We start from the raw sequence: 20,905 nt of genomic DNA, 5'->3' as shown, positions 1-20,905 counted from the left end.
GCAACATGACCCAGTAATAGTCTAGACAAGGGGAGAAATATTTTGAAGATGGGATGAGATGATGTTTAAGAAATGACTTTGGCAGCTGTCGAATGCTGACTGAGCGGTGCATGCCTGCTTCAGCCCTCAGCAGGGGAACTGAAGACCCATCCCGAGTGCTCATTCCAGACCTGAGACCACTTACTCCGCATTAAATCGGCTCGGCTCCCTCTCCAGACAGCGTGATTAGCGTTAGAAGGCGCTTCTGGGGACCCGCGCACGCACCTGCAGAAATAGTCTGCCCGAACTGGTGACAAGAGGAAGATGAAGCGAAACCATCCCACCTTCCGCACGACTCTGCTAGGATTTCATAAAATTCTGCTGTGTTCCTAAGACAGTGAGCGTGGCATGCGTAGGAATGGCAGCACCTGGGATCCCGTCCATCCCGGGGGAAGGTTCCTCGGCCAGGCTGTGGCAGCACAAGCCTTAAATTCCTGCACTAGGGGAGGCAGAGGTAGGCGGATTCAATTCAAGGCCAGCCTGGTCCACAGCGGGAGTTCCAGGACAGCCAGGGCTATGCAGAGAAACTCTGTCTCAAAAGACCAAAAACCAAACCAAACCAAAACAACGACAACATCAGCAACAACAACAAAACCCCCAAAACAAAACAAAAAAGCTTAGCAGTCACATAAGCGGGCCACACACAACACAACCTATTTGTCAACTTCGTCTCAACTTCGCCAGCGGTCATCTGTGCCGTCTATGAAGCCGGAAGCTTCCTATCGTCCAGGGAGTTGTGGTCGGTGCAACGTGGTGTATGTGGGGCTACTGGCAGCTCCTGTGGAAGAGGCTGCGCCCTCTTTCTCACAAGGAGGCTGTCAAAGCACCCCTATTCATGTCTGTTTCCCTGTGTCTATAATCACCACCGAAACTAACTTCTCCGGGCAGGTTATAATAATAAGCAGAAAATGGAGAAACGTATGTGTTCTGACGAGGAGTGTGTGTGTGTGTGTGTGTGTGTGTGTGTGTGTGTGTGTGTGCGCGCATGCGCAATGTGTGTGTTTTTTTTTTTTCCCAATGCTGCCCTAGCTGATGCTACCTGTGATATTTTTTAGCCTGTTTTGCTTCCCAGGGTGCAATCATCCAATACGGCATTCTGTTAATTCTCATGATCAGGATGCATTGGCATCCTTTGTTTATCTTGTTGGGAAAGACTTCAGGAATTGGCAGGCCAGTTAATAGCAAGAAAGACGAGTGATAGAGGAAATCCAAGAACCTGCCACACAACTGTGCTCTCCAGTCCACTCCAAATGGCCCTTTTGGTATCTTGGGTTTTTTCTTCCATTAAAAAAAATAAAAAGTGAAAGTAAGAATTTTCCTCTTAGGCTCTAAGCACGAGTGGAGTTTACCGGGGTTGTGCCTGTGGCCTGTGATGGCCCACAACTGTCCTGCTGTATTGACCGACACACCAATGGATCCCTTCCTCTTAAAATTCTGGTGTCTCTATGTTTTTCTTTGGGTTCACCTTCTTATTTAGCTTCTCTAGGATCACGAATTATAGGCTCAATGTCCTTTATTTATGGCTAGAAACCAAATATGAGTGAGTACATCCCATGTTCCTCTTTTTGGGTCTGGCTTACCTCATTCAGGATAGTGTTTTCTATTTCCGTCCATTTGTATGCAAAACTTCATCAGGCGATGAAAGGAGACAGAGACAGAGACCCACACGGGAGCACCGGACAGAAATCTCAAGGTCCAAATCAGGAGCAGAAGGAGAGAGAGCACGAGCAAGGAACTCAGGACTGCGAGGGGTGCACCCACACACTGAGACAATGGGGATGTTCTATCGGGAACTCACCAAGGCCAGTTGGCCTGGGTCTGAAAAAGCCTGGGATAAAACCGGACTCGCCGAACATAGCAGACAATGAAGACTACTGAGAACTCAAGAACAATGGCAATGGGTTTCTGATCCTACTGCACGTACTGGCTTTGGGGGAGCCTAGGCAGTTTGGATGCTCACCTTACTAGACCTGGATGGAGGTGGGTGGTCCTTGGACTTCCCACAGGACAGGGCTGACAAGGGAAGGGGACTTGATCGGGGGAGGGGGAGGGAAATGGGAGGCGGTGGCGGGGAAGAGACAGAAATCTTTAATAAATAAACGGGGGAAAAAAAAAGGTTGAACTTGGGGGTTTTATATTCCGATACTAGTCTCATGGAAGCCATGAACGTGGAAGTTGAGAGCAGTCTGCTGGTGAATGGCAGGGAGGAGGCAGAAATCTTTAATAAATAAATAAATAAAAAGAAAAAAAAATTCTGGTGTCTCCCAGACTCAAGGGCAGTAGCTGTTCTCTGCTCTCTACCCCAGACAGACCCTAGTCCTTCTGCAGGCTATGCAAGCGCTCTACCCCTAGGTCAAAAACAGAGCCATTGGGGTTTTGTCACCGGGTCTTCTGACATTTGTCATGCAGTCCAGGAGGGTCTTGAACCCAGTATCTTCGTGCCTCTTTCCCTAAGTGCTGGGCAGCGGGGCATATAGCACCCTGCCTGGCTTTCCTTTTATTTTTGTAAAGACAACACCGATATACTGCTACTATGTTTATAGATATGAGAGTGGAGGTTCTTTTTTAACTGAAAATTGCTTAGCACCTGTCTGTGTGCACATGGCTGTGTGTGTATGACGCATGGCGGGCAGAGGGCAACTTTGTGAAGTCCGTCCCCTCCCATTTGAACATAGGTTCTGGAGATCAAAGTCAAGTGGGCTGTCAGGTTTGTTCTGCAAGCTTCTTTAGCTGCTGAATCGTCTTATGAGCCGGTCTTGGTCTCTTTCTTTCTCTATAAATATAATCAAATAAATAAAGATTTATTTATTTGTGTATTTTATGTATACGGTGTGCAATTTATTTGTGTATTTTATGTATACGGTGTGCAATTTATTTATGTATTTTATGTATACGGTGTGCAATTTATTTATGTATTTTATGTATACGGTGTGCAATTTGCGTGTATGCTTGTGTGCCAGCAGAGGGCGCCAGATCCCATTACACATGGCTATGAGCCACCATGTGGGTGCTGGGAATTGAACTCAGGACCTCTGGGAGAGCAGCCAGTGCTCTTAACCCCTGAGCCATCTCTCCAGCCCCTTGGTTTCTCTTTTTATTCAAGACAGGATCTCATATTACGCAGGCTGACCTTGAAGCTGATCTATAGCTAAAGCTGGATTTGAACTCCCGAATTCCTTTCCCTCCATCTCTCAAGTGCTGTTGTTACAGATATGCTACCACACCTGCTTTAATGTACTTCAAAATTATTTTGTAATATTTATGTGATAAATGCAAATTTTAATCATATTTAAGTAAAGGGTTTATCTTAGACCAGCAGTTCTCAACCCGTGGGTCGCGGCTCCTTTGGGGGTCACTTATCAGATATTCTGCATATCGGATATTTACAATTCATAACAATAGCAAACTACAGTTATAAAGTAGCGGCAAAATAATCTTACAGTTGGGGATAGCACCGTATGAGGAACTGAATTAAATGGTGGAAGCATTAGGAAGATTGAGACCCATTGTCTTAGACCCTATAACTAGCTGTGGTGTCCCTCTTGTGGTATTTCATTCTCTTCTATGTCCTGCACTAACTATGGCTTCAAAAAGTTTAGTGTGTGTGTGTGTCTCTCTTTCTCTCTTTCTCTCCTCCCTCTTTCTCTGTTTCTTCCTGTGTTTGTATGTGGGAGTGTGGGCACATGTGATCCACATGTGTCTGTGTGTGTTTGTATGTGGGAGTGTGGGCACACGTGATCCACGTGTGTCTGTGTGTTTGTATGTGGGAGTGTGGGCACACGTGATCCACGTGTGTCTGTGTGTGTTTGTATGTGGGAGTGTGGGCACACGTGATCCACGTGTGTCTGTGTGTGTTTGTATGTGGGAGTGGGTGCATGTATCTACAGTATCCATATGTGGAGGTCAGAGAACAACCTTGGGTTCTCTCCTTCCACACCTTGTTTGACAGTCCCGTGTTTAGCATGGCTTACCTCAGGCTAGCCTCTGTGGATTCTCCTGTCTCATCTTGCTTCTGGAGTGCTGGGGTTACAGATGCTCATGTCTGTGTTCAGCTTCACCTAGAATCTGGTCCGTATGTTTGTATGGCAAATGCTTTACCCGTCAAATCACCTCCTCAGCCCCTGTTGTTTTGTTTTTGAGACATAGGCTTGTTGAGTAGCCCAGGCTGTCCCTCAACTTGTGATCCTACTACCTCAGCTTTCTGAGTGCTGGTATCATGGGGATGTACCAACCATGCTCAGCTGATAACTATGATGCTTTAAGATAGTTTTTATTTCTCAGCATAAATAGCATTATAGCAAAATATTTCAAATATCTATGTCTTTCACATGTAATCAAGAGTTTTAATTGACTATTCTGTGTTGCCTCTGGTACTAGAATATATGTATATATAACTCTATGCAATTGAAATTACAACACAGGTAGAATTTTATAATCTGATTTTATTTATTGATTTGCAGTGCTGGGAATCAAACTGATGGCTCATGCAGATAAGCAGTCACGGAGCCACAGCACCACATTCATGCCCGGGTATTAAGTCTTCATTAAATACATCATAGACTCCATCACCAAAGTCATCCTGTCACAGACTTCTGTCTTTGACAGAAGTTTTAGGTCATGGCTCTTAGAAATAATCTGTCATGGTCTCCACAAATCCCTCAGTCTTTATTCATCTTCTTCATTTTTTCCCCTCAGATTTAATTATGCAAATCAACCTGTCTTTAAATTTCCAATTCTAGCTGGTCGTGGTGGTACCCTTAGAATCCCAGCACTCTGGGAGTGGAGGAAGATCAGGTGTTCACTGTCCACTTCAGCTCCAGAATGACCTGGAGGTTAACCTATTTTACACTGGGACCCTTGCTTGAAGAACAACTACACAAAGCCAACTGTGGGCGACATGCCTTTATTCTCAGTGCTTAGGAGCAAATGTGGGGGATCAGAAGTTCGAACTCACCCTCCAATACATAGGGAATTTGAGATAGCCTACACTACACGAAACCCACCCCAGACCAAATCAAGTCTCCCTTTAAGTCCGTTGAGGCGTCTCAGATCTTTTCTGGCCTCCCACCATGTCCTCATCACGCGTGTGGCTTTCCAAATTCCCCTGGGAGTCTTTGTGGACAGAGGTGCCCTTTTTTTATTTTTAAATTTATTTATTTTGTGTGTGTGTGTAAGGGGATGCATGTAGAGTCAGAGAACAGCTTGTGGGAGGAGGTTTTCTCCATCCGTTAGGTGGGTTCTGGGAACTAAACTCAGATTGGCAGCAGGCACCTCTTTACTGGATGAACCATAGGTGATTTCCCAAAGAATCACCCTTACTGTCTCCTCCTGAGCCGTGGGGGCATCTGTGATAGTCCTCATCTTCTACCCTCAGTGTGTGAGGGTCGTTAGCTTGCCTTTGAAGTTTTTGTTTGTCCCTTGATACAGTACTCTTTGGTCTCAGCCTCTGCAGTAGCCAGGACTACAGGTGTGCAGCCATGAGTTATCATTGCTGTTTTGACTTGAGTGAGTTCAGAGTTAGAGAAAACTGAGGTGCGCCTTGAATCAGTCTCTTGGGCAGCCTTGGAGTTGTAGGCAAAGACATGCATAGTAATTTGCAGATAAGTTAATCTCTTCTCCCTCAGGGACCAGAAGCTAGGGCCTATACTAGGAACACAAGTGGCTGCCACTTCAACCCAGACATTACCCAGTAGGAGACCCCTGGCCTTCCCACTAGTCCCCAATTGCCTTTTTCTTGACTATTTATTCGGATGCTGTAAACATTTGGCTGGATTTCACTTGTGCTCTGAGTTTCTCAGTTGCTGGTGCTCTGTAGTATCTCTGTTGGGAGAGAACAGGACAGGCGAGCTGGGAGCTGCCCAGCTCTCTGCGGAAGACAAGACACAGGAGACCTTTGGAGCCACCCTTCCCTGCTGCTTACAGAAGATTCAGGGACGCTTGGCAGACTGAATTTTGGTTTATAAAGTAGCTCTCACTTCTGCAGTGACCCCCTGCTTGTTGAGTAGTCTGAGCACGCATTGGTCCTAGTTCATTTCTCCTCTTGGAGACAGAGGTTGTCTCCAATGGCTGCAGGAATTTGTGTATAGATTCCCGTGAGTCATTAGTTCTCGACCTTGCTACATCGATGGGGTTTTAAAAAAAAAGATGCTCAGAATTCTCTTCACACTTGGAGAATCATAAGCTCTTGGGGCAAAGAGTGAAACTAGGGTTCTGCCCAGTGGTCTGCTGTGAAGGGTTGTCCTCTACAAGTGTGCAGGGTTGTGTTGTGGGTACATATGTGTGTGCGTGCGCGCGCGCGCACACACACACTCACTCACTCACTAAGTAAATTAAAATGGAAAGAAAAATGCCAGATATGATGGTGCATGCCTTTAAAAACCAGCACTGGGGAGGTAGAGGCAGTCAGTCTCTCTGAGTTCAAGACCACAATGGTCTACATAGAGAGTGTCAGGCCAGACAAGACTACACAGTGAGACCCTCTCTCCAACAAAACAAAACAAAAAGTTCTACAAATCCAACAAGATGGCTTAGTGGGTAGAAGTGCCAGCCACACATGACTGAGAGCCTGAGTTTGATGCCCAGAACCCACATGTAAAGAAACATCAGATGAGATGTAGGTGTGCGTCTATAATCTCAGCACATCTACAGTGGACGATAAAGAGGGAGAATCATACCAGGAGCTCACTGGCCAGCTATGCTGGAGAACAGAGCATAGCAATAAAATCAAGAGAGACCCTGCCTGGACAAGGTGGGTGGGGAGAGACCCTGCCTGGACAAGGTGGGCGGGGAGAGACCCTGCCTGGACAAGGTGGGCGGGGAGAGACCCTGCCTGGACAAGGTGGGCGGGGAGAGACCCTGCCTGGACAAGATTGACAGTGAGAGACCCTGCCTGGACAAGGTGGGAATTGAATTCTGAAGGTTGTCCTCTGCTCTCTACAGTGTGCTTTCCCTCCCTACGTTCACAGAGCTGGGAATAAACTAGAACTTGTGTCTGCTGGACAAGCGGTCTGCCATGGAGCTGTAACCTCAATTTAAATTTGCATCATTGCATCTTAATAAGAAAACAATTGGCATGATGAAATAGATCTGTAATTATATAGTTCAATAGTCGTTAGCAACGTGATGGTATTGATTATTTTTGTAGGGTTAATTTGTTTAGCACATTTGATTTTGGGAAATATCAGTCTAAAGTAAATCATAAAGACCAATAGCTAAAGGTTCATCATGAAGAGAGCCCGGAACCCCAATGGTAGCAGGCTTTCTTCTTGTCCCCAGAATATTTAAATCCTGCCATCCGAACTGGTCATCACACCCTCATCTCCCCACGTGCCATCCCGCTTTCTATAGTTAAAAGGCTTACAAACACCCTCTCTTTAGTGTTCAGCAGTGCTTGGCTGTATTTATCATCAAACATCTTTCTTCCCCAGTCTATGTGTCCTTCCCTTTTCTCTTTTTAAAAAAGGCTTGGACAAAAAGAAAAAAAATCTCCTCTTTCAGCAGAGGCACGTTCATGTCCCCTCCTTAAACAGGAATGTACGGAAAACGCCTTAGGACAACGTGCTAGACCAATGTCCTCGATGTTCCCTTTAATGAAAGACACCGACCTAACGCTGTCCTCAAGAGCAAGGTGGTACCCTCTTATTTCTACTATCTTTGTATAAACCTTAGATAAAGCCTATTAAAGAGTGGATGCATTACAGAACCCCCCCCCCCCCACCCTGCCGTTGTCCCTCCCCACCAGGCAGACACACGCACTACTATGGCTGAACACTTTTTTTTTTGTTCCTCTACTTTGTTTTTCTTGATAAATAGCCACCATATTTTAGGAATCTCACCCTCCATCATTGTTTTTAAAAATATGATATTCAATTAATCATTAGAATAGCACACATACATACAAGGTGTTTTGATCTTCTTTATCCAGCTCTTCCCCCTAGCCCCTCCCAGCCCCGGCCCCCACCCTCTCCATGTTCTTGGCATTGGCTGGGGCAGCGGTCAAAGAGCAGAGGTGGTTACGGTGACCGCTGGTGTCTCTGGGTTATCTCGTGAAGGTCCCCAGAAAGGCAAACGGCCTATCTCAAGATTTGCTTTGCAAAGGATATAATCAGGAAATCCTCTGAAAGGACCGGACAGAAGGTGTGCTTAATCTCTTGTAATGTTGGTTCACTCCAGTTTCAGACCAAGAGTGATGATACTTGGGAAAAAGATTGGGAATCTGCCTGCGGGCAACATTCACCCCTGATGGAGAGATTGCTACAGAGAGCTAACCCGGGAAGTTCTCAACGTCCAAGGAAGGATTTATTAAAGGAATTAATATCTTTGAAGGCTCAGAAAGCAATCCTGTTTCCTGCAAGATGGATGAAAGGCAGAGATTTCAAAACATTTGCTAGAAAACATCAATAGCCAATCCTGCTGATTTAATTTTTTCTGTCCCTCAGGCATCAAAAGGAGTTGTGACTTGTCCGCATTTACCTTGGAAGCAAAGCAATATTGTAAATTAGAAATGGCCAGGGCTTCGCTGGCTACGATTCATTTCTAATTAGTAGAAGTTTCAGGGAACTTTGGAGCATTGCTTCTGCAGACGCTGAAGAGCTTGCCCCTTGCGTTTGCTGTGAACGCAGGCGTATCTGGCAACATCGCTTACATATGACAAAGCTTTCGGGTCCAGTTGCCCATCCCAAGCACCCCAAGAAATGGCATTCATCCACCCCCACTTCTCTTCCAGTTTATTCTTGAGTAAGCACACATCTTATTCTTTGGTTGGGAACTCACCAAACATTTACTTGTCAAAGGTGGATCCTAAAAAATCAAGTTTCTAACCACGCAAAACACCCGTGTTGCAAAAGGGCTAAAGTAGTGGCTGATTTTGCTTCTCATGGTAAGCCCGTGGGAGGCAACACTAATGTTGCCCATGGCTTTGAAATTAAGGTTTCCTCTGAGAATAAATCTAAAACAGAGGTCATATAGTGCAATAGCCTGAATCATTCACTCACGTAACATACAAGCCATGTGGCAGTGTGACTTGTCTCTGCTTGCTACTCAGGATCATTTGAGGCCAGGAGTTCAAGGCCAGCTTGGATAGCACAGTAAGGCTCCTCGTTCAAAAAAACAAATCAATGAAAACTCCAAAGAACAAAAAATATTTTATTGACCACATTAAATAAAAATTCAATGTCTCTGGCTGGCAACAAACTCCCGATCTTCCTGCATTAGCCCCGATTGCTGGGATCTCAGGCCGCAGCCATTCCTGGGCTGGTTACTGGGTGTCTAACAGAATTTCAAGTCCCCAGTATTTTTAAGATAAAGCAGCCAACAAATCAAGTCCCTAAATGTCCAGCAACTTACGTTCATTCATGGAAATACCTATCCCTGAACAATAGCTCAGAAACACTTGACCTCTACTAGAGTAAGAAGAATATATCTTCTTAAATAGACTATCTTAGTATGATGACTAATCTTGATCATCAGCTTGACGGCATCTGGAATCAGCTGAAATGGAAACCTTCGGGAACTCCCAGGAGGGATTTTCTTGGTTGATCACCTGAAGCAGAAGAACCCTGATTGTGTACAGCACTTTCTGGTGGCAGCTCAGTCAAAGGACACAGAAGGAAGCTTTTGCTTTGCCCGCTTGCCCTCACTCTGGTAGGCAGGTTCATCTGTTTTGTTGCAGCAGCGTTCCTCTGTGGATATTAGAGGCAGCTTCTGATAGAAGACCAGCTCTCCAGGAATCCTCCCCCTTCAGCACCAGACCAAGACTGCTGAGACAGCCTGCCTCGGGAACTGAGCAACTACTAGGTTCTCAGCCTCTATGTGAACTGGCTGGGCCATAGCACGGAGTGACTCATAAATTTCTCTCTCTCTCTCTCTCTCTCTCTCTCTCTCTCTCTCTCTCTCTCACACACACACACTAACACACTTTCTCTCTCTCACACACACTCATACTCACAATACTCTTACACAGGCACACACTTATAGACACACACAGACACATACACACGCTCACACAGATGTACACAGACACACTCACAGTCTCACAGACACACACTCACACACAGACATAATAAAAAGTTTTTTTTTTAAAAAGGAAGGGATAATAGGTATTTCAGTCTTAAATTTTTATACTGTCTTTACATCAGAGATTATACTTAATTATAAAACAGTATTTTATAAAGTTATGCCATTAGAAGATTTTTAGCTTGAAAAGGAGGCTTACTTGTTTTTATTCTATGTGTAGGACTGTTTCTGTGTACATGTGGTCAACACATGCATGCAGTGTACGAGGCCTCCAGAAGAGGGTATTGGGTGCCCTGGAGCTGGAGTTACAGGTGGTTGTGAGCCACTCCAGTGGGTGCTGGGGACCAAACTCAGGTCCTCTGCAAAGGCAGTAAGCGCTCTCAACTGCCGAACCCCAGCCCAAGATTTTAAGTGAAATTAATTTGTAGATCCTTGTAAAAGAAACACACACAAAAAGTAATTTTAGCGTGATTCTTTGAATTTCAGATGATTAGCCGGTTGGAAACTGCCACTTTCCTTGTTGAATATTAACTTTTGAGCTGGGCGGTGGTGGTGCACATCTTTAATCCCAGTACTGGGGAGTCAGAGACTGGTGATCCCCTAAGTGAGACCGGTGTGATGCACTCACTCCCCGACATCACCAGCCGCACAGGCTGCGTCCTCTCGGAACACGCCACAGATCCAGGTTCTGGTGACCCTAGCAGCATTGGCTCCACAGGCCTCTCGCTCACCAGCCGGCTCACCCCCTCCTCCTCCGTGCCAGAAACATGCGGCCACCAGCACTGTGTCCTACCCATACTGAGCACTGACCCCGGAGCGGAAGAGGGAGCTGTCAGATGTCGCTCACTGAGTTGTGACTCCAGCTAAGGGCATCCTGGCTGCAGATGAGTCCACTGGAGGCATCGCCAAGAGGCTGCAGTCATCGGCACGGAGAACACGGAGAACACGGAGAACAGACGCTTCTACCGCCGGCTGCTGCTGACTGCTGCCGACTGTGTGAATCTCTGCAGTGGGAGCGTGATCACGTGACACTGTACCAGAGGGCAGTGGTGGAAGTCCTTTCCCCCAAATTATCAAGCCCAAGGGTGGTGTTATGGGTGTTAAGGTAGACAAGCGCGTGGTGCCCCTGGCAGGAACTAATGGCGAGACCACCACCCAAGGGCTGGATGAGCTGTCTGGACACTGTGCCCAGTATAAGGATGAAGCCGACTTTGCCAAGCGGCGTTGTGTGCTGAAGATTGGGGAACACATCCCTTCAGTCCTTGCCGTCATGAAAAATGCCAGTGTTCTGACTCGTTATGCCAGCATCTGCCAGCAGAATTGCATTGTACCCATCCTGGAGCCGGAAATCCTCCCTGATGGTGACCATGACTTGAAGCGCCATCAGTGTGTAACTGAGAAGGTACTGGCTTTGAGCCACCTTGTCTACCTGGAAGGTACCTTGCTTAAGCTGATCATGGTCACCACAGGTCATGTCACAGCATTTCCTCGCACGGTGCCCCCTGCTGTCCCCGGGATCCCTTCCCTGAGGAAGAGGCGGCACCGCCAACCTCAAGGCTATCAATGAGTTCCCCCTGCTGAAGCCATGGGCCTTGACATTCTCCTATGGCCGAGCCCTGCAAGCTTCTAAAAAGGTGTGAGTGAGAAAACTGAGAACATGAAGGCTGCCCAGGGGGAGAACATTAAGTGTGCCCTAGCTGACAGTCTCGTTTGTGAAAGAAAGTAACCGACCACACTCCAAGTCAGGGGCAGCAGCCAGCTGACCCCCTCTCTGTCTCTAACCATGCCCCTCCAACACCTCAGTCCCGGCCTACCCGCCTGCTCTTGAGAAGGAGGCCTCCGGGCTCTTTCCTGTCAGTCACTCTTGCTGCCCCTCATGACTTTGGTATGTGGTGTTGTCTGTGAATGCTGACTCTGCCACCCTGTCTAGCCCGCTGCTCGTCAACAACTATATATATAAGGGACAAAAGAGCCCCCTCCACCCCTTTCTCTCGAAGACTGGATAGGAGCGGATGGGGTAGAACATCAAATCATCTTCAGGGGGGACTGGAGAGATGGCTCAGAGGTTAAGAGCATTGCCTGCTCTTCCAAAGGTCCTGAGTTCAATTCCCAGCAACCACATGGTGGCTCACAACCATCTGTAATGGGGTCTGGTGCCCTCTTCTGGCCTGCAGGCATACACACAGAGTATTGTATACATAATAAATAAATAAATATTAAAAAAATCATCTTCAGGGTATGTCTCTAATATCACTTACAGCCTTCCCGTTGCAGCAAGTCCACTTCAAACAGGTGTTTCTTCGTTTCCTGCCTTCTGCCTAGACCCTACTGTAAACTTAGAAAACTGGTCTGTTTTGACAGTCAGCACCTGCCAAGCCTCGGGTCTACATATCAGCAAATGTGTTTAACTATCTTTTCACAGTCATAAGAGAAATAAACATATAAAATAAACGCATCTCAATGCATAGCTGTGCGGAGTACAGATGTTTTATTAATGAAAATGAATCCAGCTTTTGGTAAGTCATGGCAGCAATCTAACATTTCATTGTTTGGTTCTCTGTGCTAGACAGTCCCTGCTGTTTCCACAAATTCCTGTAATACCTAATGGACATCTGGAAGAATTCAGCCAATTAATCGAATTCACATAGGAGCTGGGCTAATGGCTGTCTGAAAGGCAGATTACATTAAATCAAACTTGCAATATGAATGAAAGCACTTAATCATACATGCAGCATTCATTAGATGCGACACAGCGCGTGTTTTGATTGCTTTAATGAAAGATCAGGTAAAGTGCATCAACTGAGCAGATTGAAAAGGCAGCCTGCTTACAAATGTTTGATTATGCCGAATATCAACAGAAACGGTGCCAGTAATTTATAGCAAAACATATTTGTAGGCGTCTAGAGCTACTGAAGGCAGGGAAATGTGGAGTTCGGGTGAGCAGCAATTAATATGTGATAAAACTTTAGTGTCAGGAAGAGACCGGGGTAAGGTCATTTGTAGGCACGGGCACCTTCACGCTGTGAGTGACGAGATCTTGGTGAACCCCAGTTTCATTTACTTTAAGGTTCTTTGGTGAAAAGGTAACACCAGAGTAGGAACCCCCGAATTAAAAGAGGACTCCCCCCTGGAGGGTGGGGGCTTCAAAATCTTCTGGCAGGAGTCAAAATCCTAGTGTCTATGGTTACGCCTGCCCTCTAGAGACATGGATGTTTCTCCCTTCCCTGTATTTTCTCAGTAAACCACCCCATCATTCTAGAAAACTAACAAGTATGTTTCCTACATTACTGGCTTTACAAATTCTAGAATAAAATGCCATTTGCAGATTTTTTTTGGCAGAAAATAAGGATAAAGAATAAATGATATTTTAAAATTACATTTAATATGTATGTTGTTTGTAAAATAGGGTCTTCCTAGATAGGCCAGGGTGGCCCTGAATTCAAGGTCTTCTCTGCTTTATCTTCCAGGGTGACAGCTGTGTATCAGTATACCCAGTAATACATTTGGGCTTAATTTTGTAATTAAAAAATCTATAAAACAAGGATAATTGCATTTTACAAAACTGTGTATGACTTCTCTACAGTGAATTTTAATATTGGACAGGACTGTCTTTAGAGATGGTGAGAACCACTCTTTCTACAGGAGCGAAAGAAAAACCGACTTTCTTTGCTTTAGATTGGTAGTAATGGAATTCTGAAAACAGAAATGAGAGCACCTGGCAGGTCCTACTTAGACATAGTCTCCAATTCAAGCTGACCCACAGCGGAGCAAGGGTTCCATTGCTTTGGTGGCAAGGGAGACACCAAGACAGCAAGAGTGGCGTTGTAGCCACAGGTGTTTCTAATGCCCTGTCCAGCAAGGCATTGCAAAGGAAAACCCAGGCAGCAATTACAAGCAAGAGAACAAAACTCAGTTCAGAGTTCTCGCAAGCATCAGGAAGTAGAGATTTATGAATTTTTTAAAAGAAAGGCAGGGAAGAGTTGGGATGGGAAAATGGATATCCGAGACGCTTAGTTCACTGGTTAAGAAATGTGACGAGATTATTAAAAAGCCACTGTTGAGGAAGGAAACCTTCTTTGACCCATCTGGGCTGCTGTAACAATGTTACTAGGAACCAGGTGGCTTATAAAGAACAGAATATATATATATATATACACACACACACATACATGGCGGCTTCATGTCATGCTCCTTGCTTAAGTCTATCAAAAACATTTACTTAAAAACATCCACATTGTCAATCATTTCCCCAGTTTATAGGGAGGGAAAACCAGCATTATCCTAAATAATTTGCTTTGTCACAGTTATTATTTATTATTGTGAAATATAGTGGGTGCTGTGTTAGCTAGCGGGCTACCCGCTTGAGTAGGGGGCAAAATAGTCCACGTTGGACGCCAAAATGTAACGGCGTAAACGAATGCAGACAGATTGTAAAAATATATATAGCTTTAATGTAGAAATAGACTTACAGAACCACCGTTCCTGTGGAGACCAAGAAAGCAGAAAGGGACGGCTGGGAGCACGCTTGCCAAATTTATAGGCCAACATTAGCCCGAGGCGAACACGCCCCCTAAGGGGCGGGACTTATCCCTACACCGGGAGGGTAGGGAAGCAGATTCAGAGGCTAAGCAAGTCCCTCAAGGTAACGGAGCAAGTTTGCTAGTCGGGATGAGAAGTCACATGTGTGTGGTTTTCAGGCGGTGTCAGTAAGCGAAATTTACTCAGCACTGCTTGTTGTGTGATGTTTTGCCCTTTTGACTTTTGGGGGGCCCACCACCCAACTCCCAAATAAATCACACAGAGGCTTATTATCACTTATGAATGCCCGGCCTTAGTGTGGCTTATTTCTTGTCAGCTTTTCTTATCTTAAATTATCCCGACTACCTTTTGCCTCTGGGCCTTTATCTTCCTTTATTTCTGTATACCTTACTTCTTCCTCCACGGCTTGCTGTGTAGCTGGGTGGCTGACCCCTCGTATCCTCCTCTCCTGTTCTCCTCTCCTTGTTCTCTCTAGTTCCTCTTCTGTTTATCCTCTCTGCCTGCTAACTCCTCCTAGCCTTGCTCCTGCCTCACTATTGGGCATTCAGCTCTTTATTAGGACCATCAGGTGTTTTAGACAGTCTAAGAACCACAGCTTTACAGAGTTAAATAAATGCAATGGAAGCAAAAGTCACACACCTGAAAATAATATTCCCCAATGCTGGCTCTCCTTGCATGACTCGTGTCTCTCTCTGGCACCAGTGTCCTTTTTGTACAAGGCTTCTCTTTGTAGCGTCTGAACTGTCCTAAGTCTCTTGTGTTTGAGACAGGGACAGGGGCAAGGGCTTGCTGTATGACCCAAGCTATCTTTGATCTCTGCAATCCTGCCTCAGCCTCTAAACGCCGGGATGATAGCTGTAAACTTCCATGTCCAACTAATCTGTAAATTGTATAGTGTAATCTTTATTAACAATTCCACAGAGAGGAATTCAGGTAGATGTCTACACAAATATCCGTAAAATTGTCCCAGATCAGCTTCCAGGGCTTTGCCGAGTGACTCTCAACAAAGGGACGGGGCAGAAGACTCACTACACTGAGTTCGGTTTGGCTCAGGAGTTTCTGCAGTGCGCGATCTAAGAAAGTCTATGATTTAGTTCTATTTAATTGCCTAGGATTGTCTCTTGAATATTTGCTCTGAGTAAAACATTGTGCTGGGCACTTTGTGGATAGGTCCAATTAGTTCCTTCACTTAAGGCTGTCCCATGTTTAATTAACGTAAGCACAGAGCTGATGGCTAGAGTGTGAGATCCCAAGGTGTCAAGCGGTGGTGCACAGTGCTGCCCCCCTATCCTGCCGTGTGGGGAGCTGGTATTCTGGAGTCTTTGTGGGTCTGAGATGAAATCACCTGTAGGCGCTTCAGTCACAAAACAGACCATACTCCTGTCAGTTCCGGCGAATGATCTGCGGTTCTGTGGTAGTTAAACTCTGTGGGGTCACAAAGACACCGAAGAAAGCAGAAGTAAGCGTCAACATCCAATAGCACAACTTTTCTCCTCAACAGTCACACAAAATAAATAAGCAAAAAAGAAAATGGCCAACTTGAGAGGAGCGAGAAGGGCAGGTGACAGAGCAGCTTTGTCTCCATTAACTCTCACGGCGAAGGCTTTTAAAGTACTTTACAAAATATTATGCCTCGCCCTCCGTGAAAGAGGAAAGCGCTATTATCTCCAGAGAAAGGTGGAGGGAAGGAGGAACAAAGGGTTACTCCTTTTATGCCAACTGTTTTGTGGAGTATTTGAAAAGAGACTTGAAGCTAGAGGAGCAAGAGAGTGGAGGCTGGAAGAATTTGTAATCGAGGGGCATAATTTCACACGGCGTAAGTGTCTAGAGAACGTTAATACAGCGAGCGGATCTTCGTGCCCAGAGAAGTGGGATGAAAGCCTTGGCTGCTTCCACGCAGCGGCGCATCCCGCCAAGAGCGATTCCAGAGAACCCTGCACTCACAGTTGGGTGAAAACGGCCATGATGAGCCTTCTGGCACAATCGTCCAAAATGTGTCTGTACTGTTCCGCTAGGCACACACGCTTTCTTGGGCGGACTATTAAATATTTGCAGGACATGGCGCGGACTTTTGCGGTACATGCAGGGAGACCCAACACAGCCTGATTCTGGTCCTGTCCTTTTCATCCTGCTTTTCTTGCTTTGTAACCCATTTCTGTGATTGGTTTCATGGAACTTCCATGAAGGAATTCTACACATATTATTACATCTATTAAGATGTAATCCGCTTAATAAGAAAAATATTGCTCTGTTTCATAGTTATGAGAAAGTCTATAAAATCTGCATACACAGTAACTTCCTTTGAAGACTCCTAGTCCCAATGTTGCCATCGAGAAAAATGGCACCCATCGTTATTCACATATATATTATACATACTTATTTTTATGTATGTGTGTGTCTATCTGTCTTCATGTGAGTGTGCTACATATATGCATGCCAAGAGGCCAGAAGAAGACGTTGGATTCCCAGAGTCCCAGTCAGTTGTGAGCTGCCTAAGGAGGGTGCTGAGAGAACTCAGGTCCTCCAGACAAGCGGCAAGTGCTCAGAAATGCCGAGACATCGCTCCAGTTCTAAGCACGTTTTAAAGAGATGATGGCATCTGTTATCCAGGATGGCTAGCCACGAACTTCTGGGTTCTAATGATCCTCCTGCCTCAGCCCTCTGAGTAAATGACACTCACGAGTAGCTGATGTGTGTGCGTCCACATCTATACACATATGGTTCTATATACTTTTGGAAGGCAGTATTGGGAGTTGAACCTAGGTCCTCTTGCTGTAAAAAAAACAACCTACCACTGAACCACAGCCCCAGGCTGTTTCATTTTGTTTATTTCTAGTTTTTAAATAGCCTCCACACTCTTAATCACCGCATGCATGCTCCATTCTGCGGAACCAGGACACGGTGGGAAGCCTAGCCAGGCCTGAGGTTGCTAGGCAATGCGCTCCTCTTCCCCCAGTGGGGAGCCTCGTGCAAAGCCCAGGGCAGGCTCCATGCCCTGACCCACCCCAGGTGAGGGAGCTCCTTAGCTGGCTCTGAGCCCCTTTCATGGGTGTCCGGAGAAAGGAACCCTGATTTCTTCTCAGTATTGGCCGTGTGGAACCTTCAAAGCCACAAGTAGGGGGAGCCTTCTGTTCTGCCGCAGATGTGTTCACTCTTTGAAGCTTCTGGAGAGAGGAAGTCCATGCTGAAACGTCCTCAGGGAAGTAGGGACAGTTCCTTGACGGCCACATCTCTCTCCTCCAGGCTGGCAGCATCCTTGGCTTGCAGCTGCATTCTTCTGGCGTCTGCATCTGGTCGCATGGTCTCTCTTTCTGTGAGTCAGATCTCCCTCTACCTTGCTCTTTTGTTTAGAATTTTATTATCTATTACCTGACATTAGACAGTGTGTCTTGATCAAATTCACCCAACCCCTCCCCCGACTCTCATCTTCAGGTCTTCCTGCCCATCTCACTTCCTTATTCTGTGTAACAATCCACCTAGTTCACCAGGGTTGGGGGCAGCACCAAGCTCTGGGTGCACACACAATATCACGAAGACGGTTTGACAACATGTCTCTTAGCATTTCAGTGGAGGGCTGGAGGCTAAACCATTCAGAAAGCGGGGTTGTCCATCAACAAGTTGTATGAATGGAGTCTATTGATCTGGATGCCTAATTAGAACGAGTGTGTCCTTGTGTGTGTGTTCCAGATAAGCACATGTGTTCTGTGTGAAGGCGTGCATGGAGGCCACAGGTCAACTGTAGGGGTCTTCCTCAGTTACTGTCCACTTTATTCTTTTCTCTGTGAGGCAGGCTCTCTCACTGAAGCAGGAGCTCACTGATTCAGCCATGGCTGTCTTAGAACTCCCTGTCTACACCAGGCGGGCCTCAAACTCACAGCGATCCACCTGCCTCTGTCTCCCGAATGCTGGGATTAAATGTGTTTACCATCATGGCCCTCTACATGTGCTTAACAACCTCCCCTCCTCCACACGCACAGTAATAATCATGCCTTTGGTCAGATCTTTACTGGGAAGCAAGGTAGTCCTTTCCCTAAAGGCACTGCAGTTACCCTGCACCTGGGCAGGTGAAAGCTTTCTTAATGATTGGCAGCTCTGCTATACAACGCTATCCAGGCCAGTGTTGTCATGACTCCCGTGTAAAGTACCTAGAGACGTGGAAAGGGCAAAGGAAATGAAACCAAGACTTAATACGCATCCTTTCCCAACACTTTCCAGCAGAGTATTTAATGCATTGCACTAAAGAAGTGTGGCTGATATCTGAGAGTAGAACACCAGAAAGCAAGAAAACATTAGGATAATTGCTCCTGTGAGTTATGTCCTTCATTAAAAAAGCAAAGGAAACAGACGGCTTCCCAGTGAGAGCAGTGAGGACCAGAGGACACGCTGACCTTAGGCCTTCGGAATTCCTTCCTGCATGTTTCTCCTGGGTTTGGGCCACTTAGTTATCACAATGGATTTTTATTATTTTATAGATACTTCAGCTACACTCTTCTGGTAAAGGAGATAGTTTGGGTGAGTAAATAATGATGAGTGTTTTGTTATTTTGTCTCTCCTTGCTTGTTTGGCTGTTCTCACAAATGGCACTCTCCTGAGCTGATTGTAACAGGTCCAGCAAGGCATCACACACACTTAGTGGGTACATTATCCCCTAGCAGTTATGAGTGGATTTCGAAACGTGGGTTTGTTTTAAGCATTTCCAGCAATCCACCGAGAGCATCAGGGAGCCTGCCCCAGCAGTCCAAGCTGAGCCCGAAGGTAAGACAGCAACACAGAAAGGAAGCGGAAGTTCGCTCCTCTCTCCCTTTCCAGAAAAGCACTTTGCTCGTGCGTTAACTGTTTCAGGTAGCCTGGTGCCTCTTTTGATTGCCTCAAAGTTAATGCATAGTTTTAGACAAATGCCACTTATAAAGGTCAGCCACAGACTTCAAAGGCCGTCATAAGTAAGTGAAATTGCACCAACAATATCACATCTTTTAGGGGAGGGGATCTTATGCTGGATGGTGAATAGCATTTGCTTATTTACTTTGATTTTTTTCATTAGTTTGTTTGTTTTTGAGACAAGATGTCACTATGTAGTTCTGACTGGCCCAGAACTCACAGAGATTCGCCCTCCTGTGCCTCCTGGATGCTGCTGGGCTTAGTGGTGTGTGCCACCATGTCTGGGCTGCTCGGATATCTTAAAATAAAGGGCGCCTATCCTTTTGTGTGGGTTTGTCTGAGACAGGGTCTTTTGATTTAATCTAGACTGAGTTTGAACTTACTATGAAGTCCCGGCTATACTTAAACTCTCAATCATGCCGAGTTAACCTTCCAGGGCTAGGACTACAGGCATGTACTACCACATCTGACACAACCATAATTTTCCTTGAAGGACATTGTTGACCATTCTTCCATAGCACAAGGTATAACATTTCTCAATAAGATCATATCTAATACATCTCATTATTACTTTCTGATATAAAATTCAATTTCAACTAAATGTTGTCAATTACCAGGAAATCTAGTATTAATAGATACTAAAGGCACGTATAAAGGAAGAATTTTTTTTTTTTTACATTTCCTGTCAATGTAGTAAAACACAGCTTAAGATATTTAATACCATGGTTTAGGAAACAATGTTGCCAGCTCCAGCTGTGGCATGGTTGAACACATAGTATGTTTCAGGTAACCTATCAAATACAAACCTTTCGGAGCTAGGCTTGATTGGTTTAGATACTTGCCTGCTTGTTGCACAGAACACTTCGTTAAGTGAAAGGAAGAATAATGTCTCCAATTGGAAAACAGAGGGAGTTTGGGGCTGGCAGAATGCAATTGCCCAAGTTAGAGCTGGCCAAATTGATCTGAAATCATTTAGATAACAATGTGATGGGCAGTGGAAAGCATTTGTTTATGAAGACAGATAATGCCAGGCAAATCTGATTTATTTGGTCTTATAAAATTACTCGACAAGTTGGTGGCTACAGAAAACTCCACGGACAAGCATATATCTAAATGTTTGTAAAAGCCTTCGATGTGGGTCTGCATAGGATTAGGGTAATTGAATGCTCGGAAGATGCCGTCCAGATAACAATGCAATTGTGCGCCTATCAGATTTAAACCAGAATAATCGTAAAACAGATCATAATGTCTAGCTATTATATTTGGCACAGACAGTAGAAAGGGCCAGTATCTTCACAGACTAACGCTGTAAGGAAATATGAAAATGATTTAGCCCACTTACATCAGCTCTTCCTTTCTTCTGAGGTGCACACATGAGAGGTTTGTCTAAAATGTCTCATGGCTTGTTTTTGCCCTCTGCTGAGGTTCACAGAAT

General features: G+C 45.5%; 1 pseudogene; it reads left to right on the top strand.

Moving 5' to 3' along the window:
* The window catches only part of LOC121452159, a 31,814-nt pseudogene extending 20,035 nt beyond the window's left edge, over positions 1-11,779 (top strand).
* The last annotated feature ends 9,126 nt before the right edge of the window (positions 11,780-20,905 follow it).

This window comes from Microtus oregoni, unplaced genomic scaffold, assembly GCF_018167655.1.
Source record: "Microtus oregoni isolate MIOR12 unplaced genomic scaffold, Mior012 000009F_ref0000495, whole genome shotgun sequence".
NCBI lineage: Eukaryota > Metazoa > Chordata > Mammalia > Rodentia > Cricetidae > Microtus > Microtus oregoni.
The sequence above is the reverse complement of the archived record's forward strand: the minus strand, read 5'-3'. Positions and strand labels throughout refer to the sequence as shown.